Source organism: Coregonus clupeaformis, chromosome 31 (assembly GCF_020615455.1).
Source record: "Coregonus clupeaformis isolate EN_2021a chromosome 31, ASM2061545v1, whole genome shotgun sequence".
Classification (NCBI taxonomy): Eukaryota; Metazoa; Chordata; class Actinopteri; order Salmoniformes; family Salmonidae; genus Coregonus; species Coregonus clupeaformis.
Window position 1 is genome coordinate 14161748 of NC_059222.1, and position 17271 is coordinate 14179018.

The 17271-nt window shown below is 43.0% G+C and overlaps 1 protein-coding gene across 1 annotated transcript in view; it reads right to left on the minus strand.

The window, feature by feature from the left end:
• Nucleotides 1–17271, minus strand: part of tanc2b (tetratricopeptide repeat, ankyrin repeat and coiled-coil containing 2b) — a 261716-nt gene that overhangs the window by 229635 nt on the left and 14810 nt on the right. The window contains exon 2 of the mRNA XM_045209787.1: nucleotides 991–1162. The gene's annotated coding sequence lies outside the window, so the exon portion shown is untranslated. The remainder of the gene's footprint in view (nucleotides 1–990; nucleotides 1163–17271) is intronic.

A 17271-nucleotide genomic window follows, 5' to 3' on the forward strand; every position in this document is an offset into this window, starting at 1 on the left:
ATCATATCAAAGTTTATTGGTCGCGTACACAGGTTTGCATTTCGAAGCCAAACAACAATTTCATGGCTGGGCAGTTGCAGAATAATTACATGATTCCCCCAAGCAGACACGTCGATCAGCACTCAGTACTTCTCTCCGTAAATAAGAGCCCTTTTTTTATAGTGATATTCATTTATTTTGTGAGAAGCTGCCTATCTGCCACTGCTAGTCTTTGATGACAAGCCTTTGAAAAAAGTACAATAGAAGAATACATTTTTATTCTTTGCTGATGGGCTCCATCTTTGCCTTGGTTAACAACAACAAATCTATTCTGAGGCAGTGGCTCCCAACCTCCTCTCACTACCAAATAAAACTGGGCAGTTGGTAGACATTACTACAAGGGCTGTATCCTTACTAGTCTCCTACGGAAAAAACTAATTAGCAAACATCACTGCTAAAGGGCTAACCAAGATCAAAGCCTGGAATGTATTTTAATTTAGCAGAATAGCTTGAAATACGTTTTCCACCCTGATTAGAAAAGCACAGTATTCAGTTGGAGCTAGCTACATTATACCCTCTCAATACATTCCCTGACTGACAGAACCGCTATTCATTCAGTATATGCCAAAACAGGTACAGCTTATTGATGTGTTAAACACCTCTGAACACTTTGTGTGTGCCTTTTTTTAACCAGATATGTAATTGAGAACACATTCTTTTTTACAATAGCAACCTGTTTCTGTAGAGAGCTGCTGAGCATGAGTAACATTGGTTTCGACCTAAATTACTGTAGAGCCAACCAGACAGGTGTAGTCTTAGTTCTGTGAAACCTGAGAGATGATGACTCACATCTTAAATTTTACATTTTAGTCATTTAGCAGACGCTCTTATCCAGAGCGACTTACAGTTAGTGAGTGCATACATTTTCATACTGGCACCCCGTGGGAATCGAACCCACAACCCTGCCGTTGCAAGCACCATGCTCTACCAACTGAGCTACACGGGACTCACCATGAGTAGACAGCAGGCTTGGCAGGTCTCCGGAGGTGTTCAGGTGTCTGGAGTTGTCCAGGTGTCCGGATACTGAGGCAGTGAGGTGCTACATGTCTCTATGATGAACATGAACCATAGTCCTGATTCCGATCCCACTACAGAGGGAGCAGACACCCAGCACAGCACAACGCTGTATGGAGGAAAACCCATACAAGGATGATTAAACTCTATGGAAGGATGTAGAGATAGAGAGGCGAAGAGAGAGCGAGATAGAGAGAGAGGGAGAGAGAGAAAGGGGGGAGAGCAAGAGAGAGCGAGATGGAGAATTATTGGCACACAGTGGAAACTAATGTTCAATGGCATACAAATCCACAGGTGGTGATACATAACTTAGAGTTTAATTTAGCCTTCAGAAACCACAACAGTATTTAATGTAATGGTGCAGTCACTCAGTCTGCATTGTGGTGTGGGATGTCTGAGAGAGTCTGTTGTCAAAGTGTTCGCAGGTAGCCAATATCCCGCGTGTTGATGGAAAACTGTGGGTGGACTGACAGAGTGTACCCCAAATGGCACCCTATTCAATATACAGTACCAGTCAAAAATTTGGACACAACTACTCATTGAAGGGTTTTTCTTTATTTTTACTATTTCCTACATTGTAGAATAATAGTGAAGAAATCAAAACTATGAAATAACACATATGGAATCATGTAGTAACCAAAAAAGTTTTAAACTAATAAAAATATATGTTATATTTGAGATTATTCAAATAGCCACCCTTTGCCTTGATGACAGCTTTGCACACTCTTGGCATTCTCTCAACCAGCTTCATGAGGTAGTCACCTGGAATGCATTTCAATTAACAGGTGTGCCTTCTAAAAAATTAATTTGTGGAATTTCTTTCCTTCTTAATGCGTTTGAGCCAATCAGTAGTGTTGTGACAAGGTAGGGGGGGGTATACAGAAGATAGCTCTATTTGGTAAAAGACCAAGTCCATATTATAGCAAGAACAGCTCAAATAGCAAAGAGAAACGACAGTCCATCATTACTTTAAGACATGAAGGTCAGTCAATAAGGAACATTTCAAAGAACTTTGAAAGTTTCTTCAAGTGCAGTTGCAAAAACCATCAAGCGCTATGATGAAACTGGCTCTCATGAGGACCGCCACAGGAATGGAAGACCCAGAGTTACCTCTGCTGCAGAGGATAAGTTCATTAGAGTTATCAGCCTCAGAAATTGCAGCCCAAACAAATGCTTCAGAGTTCAAGTAACAGACACATCTCAACATCAACTGTTCAGAAGGGACTGTGTGAATCAGGCCTTCATGATCGAATTGCTGCAAAGAAACCACTACTAAAGGACACCACTAAGAAGAAGAGACCTGCTTGGGCCAAGAGACACGAGCAATGGACATCAGGTGGAAATTTGTCCTTTGGTCTGGAGACCAAATGTGATATTTTTGGTTCCAACCACCGTGTCTTTGTGAGACGCGGTGTGGGTGAACGGATGATCTCCACATGTGTATTTCCCACCATAAAGCATGGAGGAGGGGGTGTTACGGTGTGGGGATGCTTTGCTGGTGACACTGTCTGTGATTTATTTAGAATTCAAGGCACACTTAACCAGCATGGCTACCACAGCATTCTACAGCGATACGCCATCCCATCTGGTTTGGGCTTAGTGGGACTATCATTTGTTTTTCAACAGGACAATGACCCAACACCCCTCCAGGCTGTTTAAGGGCTATTTGACCAAGAAGGAGAGTGATGGAGTGCTGCATCAGATTACCTGGCCTCCACAATCCCCCAACCTCAACCCAATTGAGATGGTTTGGGAGTCGGACCACAGAGTGAAGGAAAAGCAGCCAACAAGTGCTCAGCATATGTGGGAACTCCTTCAAGACTGTTGGAAAAGCATTCCAGGTGAAGCTGCTTGAGAGAATGCCAAGAGTGTTCAAAGCTGTCATCAAGGCAAAGGGTGGCTATTTGAAGAATCTCTAATATAAAATATATTGTGATTTGTTTAACACTTTTTTGTTTACTACATGATTCCATTTGTGTTATTTCATAGTTTTGATGTCTTCACTATTATTACAATGTAAAGAATAGTAAAAATAAAGAAAAACCCTTGAATGAGTAGGTGTGTCCAAACTTTTGACTGGTTGTGTACAGCCGTGGTCAAAAGTTTTGAGAATGACACAAATATTAATTTTCACAAAGTCTGCTGCCTCAGTTTGTTTGATGGCAATTTGCATATACTCCAGAATGTTATGAAGAGTGATCAGATGAATTGCAATTCATTGCAAAGTCCCTCTTCACAACAATTTTACCCCTGCAGGAAACATTTTGTAGTGTTTTATCAGTGAGTTCTCTCTTCCCGTGAAAATGAACTTAATCCCAAAAAAACATTTCCACTGCATTTCAGCCCTGCCACAAAAGGACCAGCTGCCATCATGTCAGTGATCCTCTCGTTAACACAGGTGAGAGTGTTGACGAGGACAAGGCTGGAGATCACTCTGTCATGCTGATTGAGTTAGAATAACAGACTGGAAGCTTTAAAAGGAGGGTGGTGCTTGGACCGCCTCCTAAAGTTGATTCAGCTGCAGGATCGGGGCACCACCAGTGCAGAGCTTGCTCAGGAATGGCAGCAGGCAGGTGTGAGTGCATCTGCACGCACAGTGAGGCGAAGACTTTTGGAAGATGGCCTGGTGTCAAGAAGGGCAGCGAGGAAGCCACTTCCCTCCAGGAAAAACATCAGGGATAGACTGATATTCTGCAAAAGGTACAGGGACTGGACTGCTGAGGACTGGGGTAAAGTCATTTTCTCTGATGAATCCCCTTTCCGATTGTTTGGGGCATCCGGAAAAAAGCTTGTCCGGAGAAGACAAGGTGAGCGCTACCATCAGTCCTGTGTCATGCCAACAGTAAAGCATCCTGAGACAATTCATGTGTGGGGTTGCTTCATAGCCAAGGGAGTGGGCTCACTCACAATTTTGCCTAAGAACACAGCCATGAATAAAGAATGGTACCAACACAACCTCCGAGAGCAACTTCTCCCAACCATCCAAGAACAGTTTGGTGACGAACAATGCCTTTTCCAGCATGATGGAGCACCTTGCCATAAGGCAAAAGTGATAACTAAGTGGCTCGGGGAACAAAACATAAACATTTTGGGTCCATGGCCAGGAAACTCCCCAGACCTTAATCCCATTGAGAACTTGTGGTCAATCCTCAAGAGGCGGGTGGACAAACCAAAACCCACAAATTCTGACAAACTCCAAGCATTGATTATGCAAGAATGGGCTGCCATAAGTCAGGATGTGGCCCAGAAGTTAATCGACAGCATGCCAGGGCGGATTGCAGAGGTCTTGAAAAAGAAGGGTCAAGACTGCAAATATTGACTCTTATGCATAAACTTAACGTAATTGTCAATAAAAGCCTTTGACACTTATGGAATGCTTGTAATTATACTTCAGTATACCATAGTAACATCTGACAAAAATATCTAAACAATTTTGTGAAGACCAATACTTGTGTCATTCTCAAAACTTTTGACCACGACTGTATAGTGCACTACTTTTGACCAGAGCCCTATGGGGGAAATAGGGTGAGATTTGAGATGCAGACGTAGTGTTGCACCAAGAACAACTGTGATGTACACTGAACAAAAATATAAACACAACATGCAACAATTTCAAAGATTTTACTGAGTTACAGTTCATATCATGAAATCAGTCAACTGAAATAAATTCATTAGGCCCGAATCTATGGATTTCACATGACTGGGAATAGAGATATGCATCTGTTGGTCACAGATACCTTTTTTTTTTTAAGTAGGGGCGTGGCTCAGCAAACCAGTCAGTATCTGGTGTGTCCACCATTTGCCTCATGCAGCACGACATCTCCTTCTCATAGAGTTGATCAGGCTGTTGATTGTGGCCTGTAGAATGTTGTCCCACTCCTCTTCAATGGCTGTGCAAAATTGCTGGATATTAGCAGAATCTGGAACACGCTGTCGTACACGTGTATCCAGAGCATCCCAAACATGCTCAATGGGTGACGTGTCTGGTGAGTATGCAGGCCATGAAAGAAATGGGACATTTTCAGCTTCCAGGAATTGTGTACAGATGAATGGCACGACAATGGGCTTCAGGATCTCGTCACGGTATCTCTGTGCATTCAAATTGCCATTGATAAAATGCAATTGTGTTCGTTGTCCGTAGCTTATGCCTGCCCATACCATAACCCCACAGCCACCATGGGGCACTCTGTTCACAATGTTGATATCACTAAACCGCTCGCCCACACAACGCCATCGTAAGTTGAAACCGTGATTCATCTGTGAAGAGCATACTTCTCCAGCGTGCCAGTGGCCATCGAAGGTGAGCATTTGCCCACTGAAGTCGGTTACGATGCAGAACAGCAGTCAGGTCAATACCCTGGTGAGGACAACGAGCATGCTGATGAGCTTGAGATGGTTACTGACTGAATTCTTTGGTTGTGCAAACCCACATTTTCATCAGCTGTCTGGGTGGCTGGTCTTATGCGATCCTGCAGGTGAAGAAGCCGGATGTGAGACCGGTTGGACGTACTGCCACATTTTCTAAAACGAAGTTGGAGGCGGCTTATGGTATAGAAATGAACATTAAATTATTAGGCAACAGCTCTGGTGGATATTCCTGCAGTCAGCATGACAATTGAGCGCTCCCTCAAAACTTGAGACATCTATGGGATTGTGTTGTGTGACAAAACTACAAATTTTAGAGTGGCCTGTGTAATGATCATGCTGTTTAATCAGCTTCTTGATATGCCACACCTTTCAGGTGGATGGATTATTTTGGCAAAGGAGAAATGCTCACTAACAGGGATGGAAACAAATTTGTGCACAAAATTTGAGATATATTATTTCAGCTCATGAAAAATGGGACCAACACTTTACATATTGCGCTTATATTTTTGTTCAGTATAGTTCAATTAAAACGTTTACATGCTTCCCAAGAAGAAGAATTTCACTAATAATCCTGTTTACATACACATCTGAAATCAGGCTACCTCATGGCACTCTGATAAATTAAGAAAATTGCCAATCAAATATGTTATTTTTGGTAAGCATACTTGAGTCAGAGTTCGGACATATAACGTTTGTATGTGAAAACTACTTCTAAGACGCTTACATTCCGTTTTGTGCATGTAACTGTACTCATTATGACATTACAACAGAGAGCTAGAAAGACAGACAGAGACAGACAACTGTTTGACAACATTCTGCTTGTCAAGTTGCACTGTCTTTGTTTGGTTTCAGTGAGAGCATAGGATGACCTAAACATGATCACTTGAAAAAGGTACAAGCCTCAATTGATGCTGAACAGACAGAGAACACAGAAAAAGCACAACATGAATCGTGCAGTGATAAATATACATGATTTATTTACAAAGAATTATAGGCGCACAGAAGGGGGGATTTCAGAAGTTAGAGAACTGACAGAGGTATTTGTTTACCCAGAGATCAGTCAGCAGCTAAGATTTCATCAAAACTGACTCAAGGAAACATTGCCAACATCCCAAATTGAATTCCAACTCAGTCTGGCTTATGAGAGTCCCTTCTTCACCATAGCTCACCACTGAGCTACTCCAGTCTAGTCCACTACCTGTCTGCTTTACGTCCTCTTCAAACACAGTCCAAAATGATACTTGGTTTGCATCCCAAATGGCACCTTATTCGTTATATAGTGCACTATTTTTCCACCAGGGCCCATAGGGAATAGGGTGCCACTTGGGATGAATACAATGGCATTCATGAGGATAGAATGCCACTTACGTACAATAGGCCTCTTCAGACTAACAAACACTGTATGAGTCACAATAATTAGATTTCCTCAAGGGTGTCACATGGAATTTTCAGATTTCCTAATTATTTGTACATTTTTACCCCTGCAGGAAACATTTTGTAGTGCTTTATCTGTGAGTTTTCATGCATGAGCTATTGGCTCTACAACTAATGTATTAGAACAAATGTTTTGGATGTGTCTGAACAAGTATCTAGCATAATTCTTTGAGGCATCTGTGTAGAAGTGAGAAACATTGTGGTCTTTGTCATGCAACACCTTATGACATGACAAAACATATAGCCTAGACGTGGTCTGTGTTGCCCTCTCATGAGAGTAAACTGGCTGAGAGGGCAGTGGTTAGAGTTAAAATAAATGGCAAAGCAACGATTTATGGGTGGGGGAAAGGGAAGGGGGATGTCCCCTGAGGTTGTTACACAAGTCTAGACGCACAGGAAGACTAGGGGTCAGGCAGTAGACAGGGGTCAGGTGAGGCAGCCCACCTGTCCCTCAGGTCCCATTGGACACATGCTGATTAGAAAGGGATTGAGGAAGTAGATGAAAACCTCTCTCTCTTCATCCATACAGATCATCTGATATTAGACTACTACAGTCCTGTATTACAACAAGTCTATGGAATGTATCCAAATGTTTTAAATTGCTTTTTAAATGCTGATTCTACCAGGCTATCATTAAATTCTGTTCATAGGGTATGATTTCCGTATAAATAACTGCATAAACTTTACCTCCCGGGACGACACTAAAAGTCTCCATTTCACTGATAAATTGCTGAGGTAAATATGTGCATTCACATCCTGCCTCTCCTCTCTTCCGCTATTCTGTTATAATGCTCTTGCCTTTATGTCTCACAGCTCTTCCTACTATCTTTATACAGCCCTTCCTAACGTCTTTATACAGCTCTTCCTAACATCTTTATACAGCTCTTCCTAACGTCTTTATTCAGCTCTTCCTAACGTCTTTATACAGCCCTTCCTAACGTATTTATACAGCCCTTCCTAACGTCTTTATACAGCCCTTCCTAACGTCTTTATACAGCCCTTCCTAACGTCTTTATACAGCCCTTCCTAACGTCTTTATACAGCTCTTCCTAACGTCTTCATACAGCCCTTCCTAACGTCTTTATACAGCCCTTCCTATCGTCTTTATACAGCCCTTCCTAACGTCTTTATACAGCCCTTCCTAACGTCTTTATACAGCCCTTCCTATCGTCTTTATACAGCCCTTCCTAACGTCTTTATACAGCTCTTCCTAATGTCTTTATACAGCTTTTCCTAACGTCTTTATACAGCTTTTCCTAACGTCTTTATACAGCCCTTCCTAACGTCTTTATACAGCTCTTCCTAACGTCTTTATACAGCTCTTCCTAACGTCTTTATACAGCTCTTCCTAACGTCTTTATACAGCCCTTCCTAACGTCTTTATACAGCTCTTCCTAACGTCTTTATTCAGCTCTTCCTAACGTCTTTATACAGCCCTTCCTAACGTCTTTATACAGCTCTTCCTAATGTCTTTATACAGCTTTTCCTAACGTCTTTATACAGCCCTTCCTAATGTCTTTATACAGCTTTTCCTAACGTCTTTATACAGCCCTTCCTATCGTCTTTATACAGCTCTTCCTAACGTCTTTATACAGCCCTTCCTAACGTCTTTATTCAGCTCTTCCTAATGTCTTTATACAGCTTTTCCTAACGTCTTTATACAGCCCTTCCTATCGTCTTTATACAGCTCTTCCTAACGTCTTTATTCAGCTCATCCTAACGTCTTTATACAGCCCTTCCTAACGTCTTTATACAGCCCTTCCTAACGTCTTTATACAGCCCTTCCTAACGTCTTTATACAGCCCTTCCTAACGTCTTTATTCAGCTCTTCCTAACGTCTTTATACAGCCCTTCCTAACGTCTTTATACAGCTCTTCCTAACGTCTTTATACAGCCCTTCCTAACGTCTTTATACAGCTCTTCCTAACATCTTTATACAGCCCTTCCTAACGTCTTTATTCAGCTCTTCCTAACGTCTTTATACAGCTCTTCCTAACGTCTTTATTCAGCTCTTCCTAACGTCTTTATTCAGCTCTTCCTAACGTCTTTATACAGCTCTTCCTAACGTCTTTATACAGCCCTTCCTATCGTCTTTATTCAGCTCTTCCTAACGTCTTTATTCAGCTCTTCCTAACGTCTTTGTACAGCTCTTCCTAACGTCTTTATACAGCTCTTCCTAACGTCTTTATACAGCTCTTCCTAACGTCTTTATACAACTCTTACTAAAGTCTTTATACAGCGCTTCCTAATGTCTTTATACAGCTCTGTGGCACCGAGATATAAGTGTGGCTGAAGAATGCCTAGTTCAGCAACATGGACAGAGCCACCTACCTCCGCAAAGGAGACAGGTGCGCTCACTTCAGCACCATGGACAGCGGCACTGGCTGCAACACAATGGACAGCGGCACTCAGTTCAGCACCAGGCCAGCCGAAGACAGCACCACAGCTCTGCTCACCCAACACACCTGTGCAGGATTACTAATCAGCACACCTGCAAGGCATTCCCTAATCAACTGACTGGCACAAGAGTGCAGGCTGGACCTCACTCAATGGGAGCAGTTAGGAAGACACAGCGTGCCGACTCTTCCACTGTGTTTCTTTTTCCTTCTACAGACTCCTCAGAAGGAGAGTTACGGACTCCGCCAGTGAAGCCACGTCGCCGCAAGAGACTACAGGTGGCCACCATCTTTAACCACCCTCTTGCCTCCACGGCTTTGTGAACTAAAACTCCAGATACACTAAAATCTTAGCAAGTAAGAGCCGTAAGACAAAGTAAAAGCATCTGAAACTTGAACTATGTTGTTGTGTGTTTACTCATTGCCACTTGTTTAGTCGGGCACACCACACGCTTCCCGACAAGCTCTACCTAATATCTTTATACAGCTCTTCCTAATGTCTTTATTAGGCTTGGGCGGTATACCGTATACTGGGGTATTTGGAAATGGCCATGTGATGTTTTTTCAATCCCGTCAACACAATGTTTCATTATGAAGCTTACCGGTAGTCCCCACTCACGTGGTGTTTGTTTACAAGCACACAATGACGAAAGCCCGGAACCTTGAGTCACTCACTGTTGTGCAGCACACACCAGGTGATCTAGTTATAGTATGGAATTCGCAACTAAATGTTTGCCAGCTAGATATCGTATAACTTAAGTGAAGCGTCTAAAATATGCTAGATGCTCTGCAGTTGTGCATTCGGTTTGCTAATTTAGTAACTAGTTAGCTAAGTGGTTAGCTTCTTCCAAAATCAAGCTTCGCTTGTTAACAGCAGAGAATCCCCTCCTGGATCAAGAGCTTTGCTGTGCGTGCAGCAAACGGTTTAGCATGTTTTAGGTACTTGTATAACTTTATGAGCTGGGATGTCTGTCCTGGAAATAGTTTAGGTCAGAGACTGTATAAAATGTTCAATGCGATCGTTCACATTTAGTTATTCTCTATGGTATTTTACACGTACATGTTAGAATTGCTAACCTTTGGATTGCAGAGACTCAGTGGGGTTTGTGTTCAGTGCCGGTATTACCGAATATCCCGGTATGACAATATGGATACCGCCCAAGCCTAGTATTTATACAGCACTTCCAAATGTCTTTATACAGCGCTTTTTTATGCCATAGTAGCGGTCTGTCTGGCTTTAATGTGGGCTAGAATATGTTGCTGCTCAACTTGAGGAAACCATTGCGGTGCCCATTGACTAACAGCAGTTTGAAATAGGTTCTTGGATAAAGTGGTTGACATATCTCTGTGCACTGTTGGAAGCTTGGAGACTCCCTGACCGACTCCTGCTCTCATTCTCTCCTCTCATTCTCTATAATAACAGAAATACAAAGACATAACTCCACAGGGGTTGCTCCAAGGTGCAGACAAAAACTTTAATCTGAAAATGTTGCATGGGGAGTAGATATAATAGACGCTTCAGAACAGGGCAATTATTCCAGCTTTTGTCTATCAGCATCTCTTTCCTACACTTGGTTAAATCTCCTAAACAGCAGAAACAGGGTAGTTTGTCGGTTCAGATCTGCTTTTTGACTTAACTACAGCACACTCAAGGGAAATGAGAATGGCTTCCTTGGAATGGTGCAGAAGCAAGGCAAGCGAGCCGCTTTTCCCATTACTCTCTAAGAAGTCAGGACTGTAATCTGATTTCTAATGTCGCCTATATGTCTGACTTCTCCTGAAGAACATGAGGCAATGCTCCAGGTTTTTCCTGCTCCTCCAGCTTAACCTATTGCTTGTCTTGACTAAAATGGGATGCTTGAGTGACCTGTGCCTCAGTCTCTACATCAACAAGTACAGGTTCTACTGGCCAAGAGACAAGTTGTATTACTAGAGGTGTTTGCCAGGGCACTAACTGATCCACAGTGTGTCCCACTCCCAACACAAACAATCTCAACACATTAAGCACTTTGTGTCAAATGTGGATGTAAAAAGGGATTTATAAAAGAAATGTGATTGAAATGGATTGCATTAGAGCCCAGTTAGTAACAATTAGATTGTATGTTTTAAATATTCAATAAAAATAAAAAATACAATAACAACAAATAAACTATTAGAGATGGATCAACATGGAGTACTCTCTCGTAAATAATTCTGCCCTCAGTGAAAATACAGTACTGACAGTATCGCATTGTATAGCATCATAAACCCCACTCACTCAAGTAAAACATGCACACCAAGGGATTCCTAGGGTGTTCCTCTTCAAAAAGGGATATTTTCCCTTCCATGGAATTCCCAGTGAGATTCTAAATGGGGTGTTCTGTGTACTGTTGGATATCAATTAGCAGCTCATTAGAACAGCAACAGTCCCCTTCCCCATGGCTTCCTGTAGCCCACAGAGAATCATTGACCCTGGAGCCTGAGGCTGTCTCCCTCGCTCTCCTGTAACTGGTCTCAAATCTCATTTGAGGGAAACACATTGCCCCAGAGTGAGGCTGTGGGAGATAGGTGGTTATCTTTCGGCTGCTGACTTCAAAGGGTGAAGTACAGAATATCCACCCTGCAAATGGGACGCCTGAGAGACCATTAAGACTTGGCTATATCAAATAAAAGCACTGAGGGAAGGCAGATAGAGACTTCCTGAAAGCAGCTTACTGTTCAGTACATAGTCATTGAGAGGGATAGCTAACATGCAGTTCACTCACAAATGTGTAGTCCACTGGAAAAGCCCAAGTCTACAACGTAATAATGACCTAGTAATGACCTCAACTTCTCATACATTGCTACTAGGACTATTGTGTGGGAGCCAGAGTATCCATTTACCCTTTAGCTCGTGTGTATTTTGGGCCAGAGATGCCGGGGTATTTATAGCTGGCTTCAGAAGGCCCTCGATCTGTGCGAACTGTTAACACAATGAACAGCCATGCCTGAACAAGGACACCATTTTGGTAACTGGACTGGAGGCAGCTGACTACATCTGTGTCCTAAATGGCACCCTATTTTCCTATGGGCCCTGGTCAAACTGTGCACTATATAGGGAATAGAGTGCCATTTGGGACGTAGCCTACTACTACTCACTCCCCTCTTGGATAATAATACTGACAAAGAACAGTTCACTTAGTAGGCTTGTGGCCATTCCATTTCCCATGTCCCCTTGTGCTCAACCAGCAGCACAATTCTATCTGCACTCCACAACTTATTATAAATTGGATTCCCATTTCCCTAAACAATCACAATCCACAACTCAATGTTCTTTTTATTATCTCAATCAATAATTTGTTTCCTCTGGAGATTTATTGCTAGAAAATAGAGAATTTTTGCTGTGTGAATATTTGCTGGAGTGGTTTGGATGCTTGTCCCCTAGCCTAGATTCCTCCTACACTAGTTCAGGCAGGAGTGGTTTGGACGCTTGTCCCCTAGCCTAGATTCCTCCTTCACTAGTTCAGGCAGGAGTGGTTTGGACGCTTGTCCCCTAACCTAGATTCCTCCTACACTAGTTCAGGCAGGTGTGGTTTGGACGCTTGTCCCCTAACCTAGATTCCTCTTACACTAGTTCAGGCAGGAGTGGTTTGGACGCTTGTCCCCTAACCTAGATTCCTCCTTCACTAGTTCAGGCAGGAGTGGTTTGGACGCTTGTCCCCTAACCTAGATTCCTCCTTCACTAGTTCAGGCAGGAGTGGTTTGGACGCTTGTCCCCTAGCCTAGATTCCTCCTACACTCACACCTTTATTTCCATCCTCACAGCTCACGAGCTGTGTGAATGACAATACATCCCCTTCATACAAACACAAGTGTGTCAGCCAAAACACCATAGCAATGAAGTTAGCCTGATAAAATACTTAAATAGATGAAACCAGTTTCAGAAACTCTTGGGAAGGCAATGGAAGTTCACTTCAAAACAATTGTTTATTGTTAAACCCATTAGTTTCGTCAGGGTATTTAAATAAAACACTGTACAAGAATATCACAAAACCCCAGGCTGCATACCAAATTACATTCTATTCCCTACATAGTTGCACTACCTTTGACCAGAGTAGTGCACTATCAAAAAGGGTGCCATTTGGGACGCACACCTCCTGCTACTAAGCCCAGTGTAAGCATAAAGGACAGATACTAGCCTGCTTATTTATATGTAACAACTAACTGCCCCAGTGTCAACTTCACGGCACGCTGGCCTGCTGCTGCAGAGCACATAAAACAGCTCAGGCAGCACTTCCTCTGTACGATCAGATGTCACTATGCATCTATTCAACGCAAGCATTTAGTATACAGTACATACTGACACTGACAGCACTCTTCTTAGTCCCCTCTATAACACTGTATGATTACTATCTGACAGACAATTGCAGTACTACTAGCCTAGCTTTCTTTCTTTATCAGATGCTTTAAGACTGATGGCAATGTCGCTGGTAATGTGCTGACGATGGCAACAGATGTTGTGAATGAGGAGAGGAAAAGAGGAGAGGACAATGGTTGGATGAGTTATGTCCCCTGTTGTGTGGAGATAGGAAAAAGAAAACAATAACGAACATCCCAACAGAAGGCAGAGGGGTGAAATAAATGCTTCACCGGGAGGTCAGGGGTCAGCAGTTGCTGCTGACACTGGGGATGAGAGAGGGAGACCAGCCTTGGGGAGTGGGAGACAGAAAAGAGAGAGAGGAGGCGTCCCAAAGGCGTCCCTGGGCTCTGGGCAAAAGTAGTGCACTAAATAGGGAATAGGTTGCCATTTGGGATGCAACCAGACAGAAAGTCAGAGCTCTCAGCCCTGATGAATCCACAGTCTGCTATTTATCTGCCGTCAGCAGCTGGAGCCGGCACACGCAGCAGCCTAATTGGCTAACAGGGATTCCAGGTCCCCCAGAAGAGGCTTTGGAGCGGCAGATTGATTGGCTACGGACGCTTAACTCCTCTTTGTTTACACAACAACATCCTGGCTGCATGGACATCTACTTCAGAATCAGATCCATCATGTAGAGAGCCACACAGGCACAGAGACAGACACACACACACACAGTGACAAACACACACTGACACATTTAGGCTTGTCCAGAGGAAAGATTCATTCAATTTCATTAGAGCAGGATGCAGCAACACAGGCCCTGCTCCAATCAGTCACTAACTGACTGGAAATATAACTGCTGTCACTGGTTGTCTATTTTAGGGATATGGCCTACTGGCTACAGTGTACTATGCTTCACATCTAAAACGGACTCTACTGAGAGCAGAAGTCTATACTGTGCCGCAGCACAGAGGTGACGTCTGGCTGTCTGAAGGGATTAGAGGACTGGGCTGGCAGCCTCTCCAGATGTCTGCAGGGTCGGTCACGTCCTAGTGATGCTAGTGGACACACAGAGGGTGGGGAGGAGTGGAGGGGACAGTGGGACAGGAGGCTGCTCTGGTGAAACTGGGAGGAAACACAGAGCCCTAATGGAGGATGAGGAGGAGTGGAGGGGACAGGAGGCTGAGGGGGACAGGAGGCTGAGTGTGTGAACGGAACACTGGACACGTCAGGCCAGGCATGAAGCATTGTCAAGATGTGCAGCACGCCACTCACACTCACTCAGGCAACGCTGCATTGTACTGAGCTCTACTGTAATATAAAATCTATACCCACATACCGTAGAAATACTAGCCTCAGTTATTCTACGATTAAAGGTACTATGATATATTTGTTACACAACAGTAATTACGTGTGTATGGCCTCAGCTGTGTTTCAGGAATGAAACACTGAAGTGCTTTGATCATGTGTTGTAATATTTGGTTGTACTGCTGGATTCTCCCTTTAAGGGTACAGAGCCTGGTCCTTTGAAGAAAGATAAGCAACATATGTTCTCATACAAAACCAGTCTGATGCCAGTAGCTGTCTCACAACTATTGAAACTACATGAGACGTTTACACATAAAAGGGAGACATATTTTGTTCATAGTTCAGATATGGACAGGGTAGGACTGCAACCAGTCAAATAAATAAGCTACTATGTACTATTTGTGATGAGGACAATAGGTCCTTCAAGGTTAAACATAGACAAGATGTCTGCATCTCAAATGGCATCCTATTCCCTATAGTTGCTACTTTTCACCAGAGCACTATGGGCTCTGGTCAAAAGTAGTGCACCATATAGGAAACAGGGTGTTATTTGAGACATAGAAAATAACAAATCAAATCAAATTGTATTTGCCACATGCGCCGAATACAACAGGTGTAGACCTTACAGTGAAATGCTTACTTACAAGCCCTTAACCAACAGTGCAGTTTTAAGAAAGAAAGTGTTAAGTAAAAAACATTCTCAGATGCTTTGTGTGACCTCTGTGACCTCTTGTCTCTGGTCCACCTGGCCAAAGGCTATAGAACTAGAACGCAGCACTGTCACTGTCAGACCTGTTCCATCCATCAGGACTTAATAAATGTCTCCAACTCCCGGCAGCACAGTTGACAAAGGATAAGACAGCCCACAGCAGCCAGCCACAAACTCTTTCGACAGACACACAACTCACAGAGGCTGAGCAAAAAAGCCTTGTTGTTTATCTAGTGTGTCCTAAATCGCATCCTATTCCATATCTAGTGCACTACTTTTGACCAGAGCCCTATGGGCCCTGAAAGTAGTGCACTACTAGATAGGGAATAGGTGCCAATTGGGATGCACCTAGGATCTCTATAAGAGGACAACGAAGGTGCTGTGAGAACACTTCATCTGCAGCACAGTATTTACAGAATCAAAGCAGAACGTCTGAATGTGTGTGGTAAAGCCTGTGGAGAATCCTTAGCTAATTAAACGTTCAGCTCAATGTCTAATCCACTACACACACACAGGGCTATCATATCAGAAATCTCATTTTTATCTTCAGATTTTCCACCATGGATGTTCCATCTGATATAATTTATGTTTCCTTTCAGGAGAGAGATTTACAATAAATATTTGTAAGTGTAATTTCTGCTGCCTCATATGAATCTATGACGATAGTATTATTCTGAATGCCTGGCTTGCATATAAGAGATTGCTTTTGCATACAAATGAGTTATTGGTCCGGGAGGGTGGAGTTGCGCAACATACAAAATTCCCTTGTAAAACTAATTTTGCTCTACACTAAAGACTCCACAAACACACCCATTCCAACCAAAAACTTTACTATAAAGCACCCACCTGACATTATTTGACAGCTGACCATGCTTGCTCTCTGATTTCCATGACTGCTCTTCCTGATTAATAGAGTTACATAGAGTTGCCATTTACCTCAGAGCTCAGGGAAATGAATCAAAACATCCCAGACGACAACACCTTTAATACCTCGTCAGGAAACCTCCTCACATTTTCACTGCTGATAACATTCAGAGAGAGACAAAGAGAGAGAAAGAAGAAGAGCGTGAAAGAGAGTCCCTAATAACACCCTATTCCCTACATAGCGCACTACATTTACCATTTGGAATGCATCCAGAGGGACTCCCACCCGCAGCTCTCCTCTCTGGCTGATAATACGCAGCAGAAAGAGCAGCTTTGACGTGCCTAGACAACAGGCAGTCAGTCTCAAACCTGACAGAGCAATATTATTACACGTCTTGTGTCGGCAGTAATCCCGAAATCCATTCTAACCACTCCAAGTAAGACCTACTACTGGTAAAGCATGAAATATCCACTAGTTCCCTGTTGTGAAGCAAAGCTACTGTAGATTCCAATGCCTGGCAGCAAATAGTCACACAGTTCCTTTCTAGTAAGATCTAGGAAGGCCGATCATGGACGACCTTACATGTGACTGAATATTATTTTTTTAAACGATATAAAATGATTTACTGTTGTACTTTAAAACAAATGTATTTTCTCTCCATTCCAAAACCCCAGGTCCATCCTAGACCTGTCTGTATATAGTGGGATAGTGTCTGGCTGGGATGATGGAAACTAACGCCTTGTGACTCCCTGTGGACAAAGATAACGTTGTGAAAAGACAACAGTTTAACGCTGGACAGCAGAAAACATGACCTCATAAT